Raw genomic sequence first — 10427 nt, forward strand, 5'->3', positions numbered from 1 at the left:
GGCATGAGCGCTGTATGATGTTTTTCTAATTAACCAGATGTAGTGCCACCCTGAAAACATCCCTGAATTTATAGTACAAATTAAGAATAAAATAAACATATGTCCTCATCCCCAGCATTAAAATGAATCAACTACTGCATAATGTAATTAGGCAGTGGCATGACAAGGAATTTATTTCACTCTGCTTTTCTCTCCTGTTTCTTTGTTTTAGTTTCAATGCTTCAGAATAAAATTCTACTTTAGTTATGGTAGAATGTGTGTGTGTGTGTTTGTGTGTGTGTGTGTGTGTGTGATATAATAGAAATTTATTTTATACTGTACATCCTATAGGTTAACAAATATTTGGCATGCTTGTAAATCTCTTTTTTTTTTAACGTTTTTATTGAAGTATATTTTCTTTACAATGGTGTGTTACTTTCTGCTTTATAACAAAGTGAATCAGTTATACATATACATATATCCTCGTATCTCTTCCTTCTTGCATCTCCCTCCCTCCCATCCCCTATCCCACCCTTCTAGCTGGTCACAAAGCACTGAGCCGATCTCCCTGTGCTATGTGACTGCTTCCCACTAGCTATCTATTTTACATTTGGTAGTGTATATATGTCCATATATACACTACCATTCTCTCACTTTGTCCCAGCTTACCCTTCCCCCTCACTGTGTCCTCAAGTCCATTCTATAGTAGGTCTGCGCCTTTGTGTCTTTATTCCCGTCTTGCCCCAAGGTCCTTCATGAACATTTTTTCTTTTTTTTTTTTGTTGATTCCATATATATGTGTCTGTTTTTCTCTTTCTCACTTCACTCAATATGACAGACTCTAGGTCCATCCACCTCAATACAAATAACTCAATTTCATTTCTTTTTATGGCTGATTAATATTCCATTGTATATATGTGCCACATCTTTATCCATTCATCTGTTGATGGACACTTAGGTTGCTTGCATATCCTGCTTATTGTAAATAGAGCTGCAATGAACATTGTGGTATATGACTCTTTGAATTATGGTTTTCTCAGGGTATAGTCCCAGTAGTGGGATTGCTGGGTTGTATGGTAGTTCTATTTTTAGTATTTTAAGGAACCTCCATACTGTTCTCCATAGTGGCTGTATCAATTTACATTCACACCAACAGTATATGAGGGTTCCCTTTTCTCCACAACCTCTCTAGCATTTATAGTTTGTACATATTTTGATGATGGTCATGCTGACCACTGTGAGAAGATATCTCATTGTAGTTTTGATTTGAATTTCTCTAGTGATTAACGACATTCAGCATTCTTTCATGTGTTTGTTGGCAATCTGTATATCTTCTTTGGAGAAATGTCTAGGTCTTCTGCTCCTTTTTGGATTGGGTTGTTTGTTTTTTGATATTGAGCTGCATGATCTGCTTGTAAATTTTGAAGATTAATTCTTTGTCAGTTGCTTCATTTGCATATATTTTCTCCCATTCTGAGGGTTGTCTTTTCGTCTTGGGTATGGTTTCCGTTGCTGTGCAAAATCTTTTAAGTTTCACTAGGTCCCATTTGTTTATTTTTGTTTTGATTTCCATTTCTCTAGGAGGTGGGTCAAAAAGCATCTTGTGAGTTATGTCATAGAGTGTTCTGCCTATGTTTTCCTCTAAGAGGTTGATAGTGTCTGACCTTACATTTATGTTTTTAATCCATTTTGAGTTTATTTTTCTGTATGGTGTTAGGGAGTGTTCTAATTTCATACTTTTACATGTAGCTGTCCAGTTTTCCCAGCACCACTTATTGAAGAGGCTGCCTTTTCTCCATTGTATATTCTTTCCTCCTTTATCACAGATAAGCTGGTCATACACGTGAGGGTTTATCTCTGGGCTTCCTATCCTTTTCCATTGATCTATATTTCTGTTTTTGTGCCAGTACCATACTGTCTTGATTACTGTAGCTTTGTAGTATAGTCTGAAGTCTGGTAGCCTGATTCCTCCAGGTCCGTTTTTCTTTCTCAAAATTGCTTTGGCTATTCAGGGTCTTTTGTGTTTCCATACAAATTGTGAAATTTTTTATTCTAGTTCTGTGAAAAATGCCATTGGTAGTTTGATAGAGATTGCATTGAATCTGTAGATTGCTTTGTGTAGTATAGTCATTTTCAGAATGTTGATTCTTCCAATCCAAGAACATGGTATATCTCTCCATCTACTTGTGTCATCTTTAATTTCTTTAATCAGTGTCTTATAATTTTCTGCATACAGGTCTTTTGTCTCCTTAGGTAGGTTTATTCCTAGGTATTTTATTCTTGTTTTTGCAATGGTAAATGGGAGTGTTTTCTTAATTTCACTTCCAGATTTTTCATCCTTAGTGTATAGGAATGCAAGAGAATTCTGTGCATTAATTTTGTGTCCTGCAACTTTACCAAATTCATTGATTAGCTCTAGTAGTTTTCTGGTACCATCTTTAGGATTCTCTAGGTACAGTATCATGTCATCTGTAAACAGTGACAGCTTTACTTCTTCTTTTCTGATTTGGATTCCTTTTCTTTCTTTTTCTTCTTTGATGGCTGGGGCTAAAACTTCCAAAACTATGTTGAATAACAGTGGTGAGAGTGGGCAACCTTTTCTTGTTCCTAATCTTAGAGGAAATGGTTTCAGTTTTAAACCACTGAGGACGAGGTTGGCTGTGGGTTTGTTATATATGGCCTTTATTATGTTGAGGTAAGTTCCCTCTATGCCAACTTTCTGGCTGATTTTTATCATAAACAGGTGTTGAATTTTGTTGAAAGCTTTCTCTGCATCTATTGAGATGATCATATGGTTTTTCTCCTTCAGTTTTTTAATATGGTGTATCACATTGATTGATTTGTGTATATTGAAGAATCCTTGCATTCCTGGGATAAACCCCACTTGATCATGGTGTATGATCCTTTTAATATGCTGTTGGATTCTGTTTGCTAGTATTTTGTTGAGGATTTTTGCATCTATGCTCATAAGTGATATTGGTCTGTAGTTTTCTTTTTTTGTGATATCTTTGTCTGATTTTGGTATCAAGGTGATGGTGGCCTCGTAGAATGAGTTTGGGAGAGTTCCTCCCTCTGCTATATTTTGGAAGAGTTTGAGAAGGATAGGTGTTAGCTCTTGTCCAAATGTCTGATAGAATTCACCTTGGAAGCCATCTGGTCCTGGGCTTTTGTTTGTTGGAAGATTTTTGATCACAGTTTCAATTTCAGTGCTTGTGATTGGTCTGTTTATATTTTCTATTTCTTCCTGGTTCAGTCTCGGAAGGTTTTGCATTTCTAAGAATTTGTCCGTTTCTTCCACGTTGTCCATTGTATTGGCATATAGTTGCTTGTAGTATTCTCTCATGATCCTTTTTGTTTCTGCAGTGTCAGTTGTTATTCCCCTTTTTTATTTCTAATTCTATTGATTTTTGTCTTCTCCCTTTTTCTCTTGATGAGTCTGGATAATGATTTATCAATTTTATCTTCTCAAAAAATCAGCTTTTAGTTTTATTGATCTTTGCTATCGTTTCCTTCACTTCTTTTTCATTTATTTCTGATCTGATCTTTAAGATTTCTTTCCTTCTGCTAACTTTGGGGTGTTTGGTTCTTCTTTCTCTAATTGCTTTAGGTGTAAGCTTACGTTCTTTATTTCAGATGTTTTTTCTTTCTTAAGGTAGGATTGTATTGCTATAAACTTCCCTCTTGGAACTGCTTTTACTGCATCCCATAGGTTTTGTGTCATCGTGTTTTCATTGTCATTTGTTTCTAGATACTTTTTGATTTCCTCTTTGATTTCTTCCGTGATCTCTTGGTTATTAAGTTGTGTATTGTTTAGCCTCCATGTGTTAGTATTTTTTACATATTTTTTTTCCTGTCATTGATATCTAGTCTCATAATGTTATGGTCAGAAAAGATACTTGATACAATTTCAATTTTCTTAAATTTACCAAGGCTTGACTTGTGACCCAAGATATGATCTATCCTGGAGAATGTTCCATGAGCACTTGAGAAGAAAGTGTATTCTGTTGTTTTTGGATGGAATGTCCTGTAAATATCAATTGAGTCCATCTTGTTTAATGTATCATTTAAGGCTTGTGTTTCCTTATTTATTTTCATATTGGATGATCTGTCCATTGGTGAAAGTGGGGTGTTAAAGTCCCTTACTATGATTGTGTTATTCTCGATTTCCCATTTTATGGCTGTTCGTGTTTGCCTTATGTATTGAGTTGCTCCTATGTTAGGTGCATAAATATTTACAATTGTTATATCTTCTTCTTGGATTGATCTCTTGATCATTATGTAGTGTCCTTCTTTGTCTCTTGTAATAGTCTTTGTTTTAAAGTCAATTTTGTCTGATATGAGAATTGCTACTCCAGCTTTTTTTTTGATTTCCATTTGCATGGAATATCTTTTTCTATCCCCCCACTTTCAGTCTGTATGTGTCCCTAGGTCTGAAGTGGATCTCTTGTAGAAAGCAAATATATTGGTCGTTTTTTTGTATCCATTCAGCCAGTCTATGTCTTTTGATTGGAGCATTTAATCCATTTACATTTACGGTAATTATCAATATGTATGTTCCTAAAACCATTTTCTTAATTGGTTTCAGCTTGTTATTGTAGGTGTTTTCTTGTCTTGTGTTTCCTGCCTAGAGAAGTTCCTTTGTCATTTGTTGTAAAGCTGGTTTGGTGGTGCTGAATTCTCTTAGCTTTTGCTTGTCTGTAAAGGTTTTAATTTCTCCATCACTGGTAAAGGGGACTAGTGCCTGTGTTCTGGTGGATGAGGCTGTGTCTTGTCTTTCTGGTGGGAAGGTCCATGTCTGGTGGTGTGTTTTGGTGTGTCTGTGACCTTGTTATGATTTTAAGCAGCATCTCTGTTAATGGGTGGGGTTGTGTTCGTGTCTTGCTAGTTGTTTGGCATAGGTTGTCTAGCACTGTAGCTTGCTGGTCATTGAGTGGAGCTGGGTCTTTACGTTGAGATGGATATCTCTGGGAAACTTTCACTGTTTGAAATTACGTGAAGCTGAGAGGTCTCTTGTGGACCAGTGTCATGAACTTGGCTCTCCCATGACAGAGGCACACCCTCACACCTGGCTGGAGCACCAAGAGCCTGTCATTCTCATGGCTCAGAATAAATGGGAGAAAAATAGAAAGAAAGAAAGAAAAAGATAAAATAATGTAAAATAAAATAAAAATTTTATTAAAATAAAAAACAAAAAATAAGTATAAATTTTTTTAAGGTAATAAAAAAGAAAGGAGAGAACAACTAAACCAAAAAACAAATCCACCAATGATAACAAGCACTGGCAAATATACTAAAATAGAAAAAAGAAAAAAGAAAAAAAAGGACTGAGAGAACCCTAGGACAAATGGTAAAAGCAAAACTATACGGACAAAATCACACACAGAGGCATATGCATACACACTAACAGAAAGAGAAAAAGGGGAATAAATATATATATCGTTGCTCCCAAAGTCCACCTCCTCAATTTGGGATGATTCGTTGTCTATTCGTGTATTCCACAGATGCAGGGTACATCGAGTTGACTGTGGAGATTTAATCTGCTGCTCCTGAGGCTGCTGGGAAAGATTCCCCTTTCTCTTCTTTGTTTGCACAGCTCCTGGGATTCAGCTTTGGATCTGGGCCTGCCTCTGCATGTATGTTACCTGAAGGCATGTGTTCTTCACTCAGACAGGATGGGGTTAAATGAGCAGCTGCTTCGGAGGCTCAGGCTCACTCAGGCCAGGGGGAGTGAGGGGTACGGAGTGCGGGACGAGCCTGCAGTGGCAGAGGCCAACGTGACGTTGCACCAGCCTGAGGCGTGCCGTGTGTTCTCCCAGGCAAGTTATCCCTGGATCACGGGACCCTGGCAATGACAAGCTTCACAGGCTCCTGGGAGGGGAGGTGTGGATAGTGACCTGTGCTTGCACACAGGCTTCTTGGTGGCTGCAGCAGCAGCCTTAGCATCTCACGTCCGTCTCTGCAGTCTGCGCTGATAGCCGCAGCTCGTGCCCGTCTCTGGAGCTCCTTTAAGCAGTGCTCTTAATCCCTTCTCCTCGCACACCAGGAAACAAAGAGGCAAGAAAATGTCCCTTGCCTCTTTAGCAGTTCCAGACCTTTTCCCAGAGTCTCTCCCAGGTAGCCTTGGTGCAGTAACCCCCTTCAGGCTGTGTTCATGCAGCCAACCCCAGTCTTCTCCCTGGGATAAGACCAAAGCCAGAGCCTCAGCTCCCAGGATCCACCCATCCCGGCGGGTGAGCAGACAAGCCTCTTGGGCTGGTGAGTGCTGGTCGGCACCAATCCTCTGTGCAGAAATCTCTCTGCTTTGCCCTCTGCACCCCTGTTGCTCTGCTCTCCTCTGTGGCTCCAAATCTTCCCCGCTCTGCCACCCGCAGTCTCCACCCGCGAATGGGTTTACTAGTGTGTGGAAACCTTTCCTCCTTCACAGCTCCACTGGTGCAGGTCCCGTCCCTATTCTTTTGTCTCTATTTTTTCTTTTTTCTTTTGCCCTACCAAGGTACGTGGGGGAGTTTCTTACCTTTTGGGAGGTCTGAAGTCTTCTGCCAGCGTTCAATAGGTGTTCTGTAGGATTTGTTCCACATGTAGATGTATTTCTGATGTATTTGTGGGGAGGAAAGTGATCTCTGTGTCTTACTCTTCTGCCATCTTGAAGCTCCTGAAAATCTTTGATGATTACTCACTGCTCAGAAATTCAAAGCCCAGGTATTACTTCACCTTTTTTGAAGTAAATTTTTCTTTGAGAAATACCTCTGTCCATCTAGGGAGAATCAAACCAAAAAAAAGACTCACAAATAAAACAAAACAAAAACAAACAACTTAAAAAACAAAACAAAACAAAACACCTGCATGACAGAGAGATTTTGCTTCATCTCCACCAAGCTAATGTAATTATATTTGGTAAACACCTTAGGCAGAAAACTTGGCAAGCTCTGCTGAATCAGAAATAAACTCCATCATGCCTCACTTGTCTTGGTTAGCATCCAGGTTCCCACGGGAACTGAATTATGTCACAGTTTAAATAAAATTAATCTAATGTTTCCAACATAAACAGGACTTTGCTCTAAATTAAGCATCAATATGCCTATTTTAAATATGCTTATTTAAACAGATAGCTTTATGTTAACTTGCAAAATATATTAGTACATAGCCACTTCAAAAGAAAATACAAAGTCAAAATCAAAGTGGATAAAAAAGCAAAGTGGATTTTGAAAGAACCTTATTTAATGAATGTGAGGCAAATTGGCCAGTAGAAGTACAGGATAATTTTAGATTGTTGCTTAGCTACAAATATGTGTGTACAGTAATGATTTTCAATTACTATTCTTTAGCCCAAAATTCCTCTTCAGACTTGTGGAGTATGTGGCTGGAGTATCTATTCATTCTATACTCAGTTTCTCACAATTTATTTTTTATGATTTGTATTGTAGAAATAAGAAGAAATTTTGGGCTTAGGAACACTCCACAAATTCATCACCATCATCATAACTTGTCCAATTTTTTGCAATGTCTCAAATGGTTTTCAAAGCTACCATCTCATAGCATTTGCCTCACAACACAGTGAGGAAGACACAATTATATTTTCTTGCATTTTATGAGAAATGACATTAAAATAAATTAATTACCTACCTAAGTTAACAAAAATAAAAGAAATTAGTGGTACCTGAAATGGAAGGAAGTTTAGTCTGACTCCGAATCAGTAGTACTTTCCATTTTCTGGCTGTGGGAACTTAGATCACCTACAAAGTTGTTTAGTGGCACCATGGAAGTGAGATATGAGGAACAACTTTGTGAACTACAAAGTGTAATATATATGTAAAATATTAAGAAAAGACATAAACAAGCCAGTAGAATTAAAAAACAAGGAATTATTTTTAAAAACCCAAATTACTATCTTCTAAATCTCATAAGAATGCAAAGAAATTTCAAGTCTATAAATGGTATAAATAATTGTCGATTTAGCATTATTGAAATGATTAACTAATGCAAATTAAATAGCTTAAGTTTACCTGCTGCCTTGGGTCTTTTTATGGAATTTAATCTATCTAAACTTGGTTCTTTTTGATTTCTAATTGTCCTTGAAAGTAAGCTGTGTTCTATTCAGTGTTTGTGGTTTTCATGAAAATGACTTGGTAACACATAATTTGTCTTGCCCTTATTAGTGAAGTTGCACAAAATTTCATATATTTATTGACCATTTGATACCTTCTTTTGTTCAGTGGCCTTTCAAACCTTTTATCCATTTTCTTTGACTTTTTTTTTTTATTTTGAGGAGTTTTTTTGTTCTATTGTTTGTTTAACACATTCTGGTCACAAGTTTTACATCTTATAGGATTACATGTGTTGCCAGTATCTTCTTTGAACTGGTAGCTTGCTTTTCTTTTCTTTCTTTTATCTAATTGGCTATTGCTTTTCTTTTCTCTTTTTTATTTAATTGGATCTTGGATAAACAGAAACTCTTACTTTTAACATATAACAATTTATTTTTTGTAGTTAGTCCTTTAGTTTTCTTGTTTACTGAATTCACACTTTGTCACAAGTCAACTGGCTATTTTTGAAAGGGTCTTTTTCTGAAAAGTTCTGCTTTATAACACTGGTCTTTTCTATTCTGTGCCAATACCAATACCATACCATCTTCCTTAGTGAAGCTATAAAATATGACTTGTAAACTAATAGAATAAGTTGCAACATATAACATTCTGTTTTATATGTGTGTGTGTGTTTATGTGTGTTTGCTGTTTCTTATGTTTTTCTTTTTTTTCATTAAAAAATCAGATTTATTTGCCAAGAACAACAATAACAACCAAACTGATATTTTGATTGAACCTACTGAGATAGGGAGAAGATTGACATCTTCACAATACTTGGTTTTTAAATTCAATAACATGAGTTATTCTTTCTTTTATTCAAGTCTTTCTTAATTCCTCTTAATAGTGTTTTACAGTTTTCAATATGGAGAATTCTACTCTTCTTATTAGATTTATTGTTACATTTAAAATATTTTCATGCTATTTGAAATGTTCTCTTGAAATAATCCCTTTTTAAAGCTATGTTATGATAGATTCTTAAAAATTTACATACATGATCATGCCTTCTGCAAATAATGATTTCATAATTTTTTTCTTTGAAATCTCCTAATGCTATTTATTTTCTTACTTTATAGCACTGGGTAGAACCTGTAGTACAATTTTTAATATGTGAGAGACCATCATGTTTTATTCCTAGGTTTGGAGGAAATACTTTCAAAATTTTATCATCAAGTACAAGGAGTGTTGAAGGTCTTCTTTGTTGCTACTGAGGTTGACACCTTGTGGTACACAGCCTCTGAGATGGATCCCAGTGGTTCTTGCCTTCTGGCATCCAAACCCTTGTGTAATCTGCAGCCCATGGGTGCCACACATTTCTAAAGAATAGACTGTCCCTGAGGTGATGTGTGGGATGTCACTTCTGATATTAGGTTACCTGCTTTTACTTTCTTGCTTTTGAAGCTCTTGCTCTGCAGGAAGCAATCTGCCATGTTTTGAGTAGTCCTTCGAGAAGGCTCATGTGGTGAGGAACTGATGTCTCTGGTCATTAGCCAGTAAGAACCTGAGGCCAATAACCATGTGAGTGAACTTGGAAATGGATTCTCTCCCAGTCAAACCTGTAGTTGACTGAGAACCAATGGCTATTTTGATGGCAGTCTGGTTAGGGACACTGAGTCAGAGGCATTCAGCTAAGCTATACCCAGATTCATGGACCACAGAACCTATGAGATAATGTGTGTTCTGTTTTAAAGTCACTAGTTTGGGGGTAATTTGTTAAGCGGAAAGAGATATCTAATACATGTACTTTAACAGATTAATGAAGTTTGCTATCTTTCCTAATTTACTGAATACTTGATAGTAAAAATCAATCTTGAAATTTATTGACAGATATTTTCTCTGAATCAACTAAAATATTAGTATGTTTTTCTTTTTATCCCATTAATATAATGTTTTACAATGATTAATTTTCAATGTTCAACTTAATTTGGAATCCTTATAATAAACTCAAATTAGTTACAGCATATTATACTTTTTATATATTTTATTATTCTATATATTTTTACTTTTTATTTTATTTATTAATTTAATTTTTAATTTTATTTTTATATCTTATTATTTTATATATTCTGCTTATTAATATTTTGTTTAGGGTTTTTACATCTGTGTTTATGTGAGATTGGGCTATAATTTTCCTTTTAAGTACAGAGATGTGCTGGTATCATAAAATCATTTAGGATTTTTATCTTTATGTTGTTATAGGACAAATTCAGTATATATTTGGCATTATTTCCTTGTATTTGGCTTCACTGTTGAAGTCATTAGAATCTAAAGATTCCTTTGCAGTTATGTTTTTAATTGTAGAATCAATTTATTATTCCCTGTTTACTCTTTTTAAAAATATTTTTAGTTAGTTTTGATAAGTTTTGG

Source organism: Eschrichtius robustus, chromosome 15 (genome assembly GCF_028021215.1).
Source record: "Eschrichtius robustus isolate mEscRob2 chromosome 15, mEscRob2.pri, whole genome shotgun sequence".
Lineage (NCBI taxonomy): Eukaryota > Metazoa > Chordata > Mammalia > Artiodactyla > Eschrichtiidae > Eschrichtius > Eschrichtius robustus.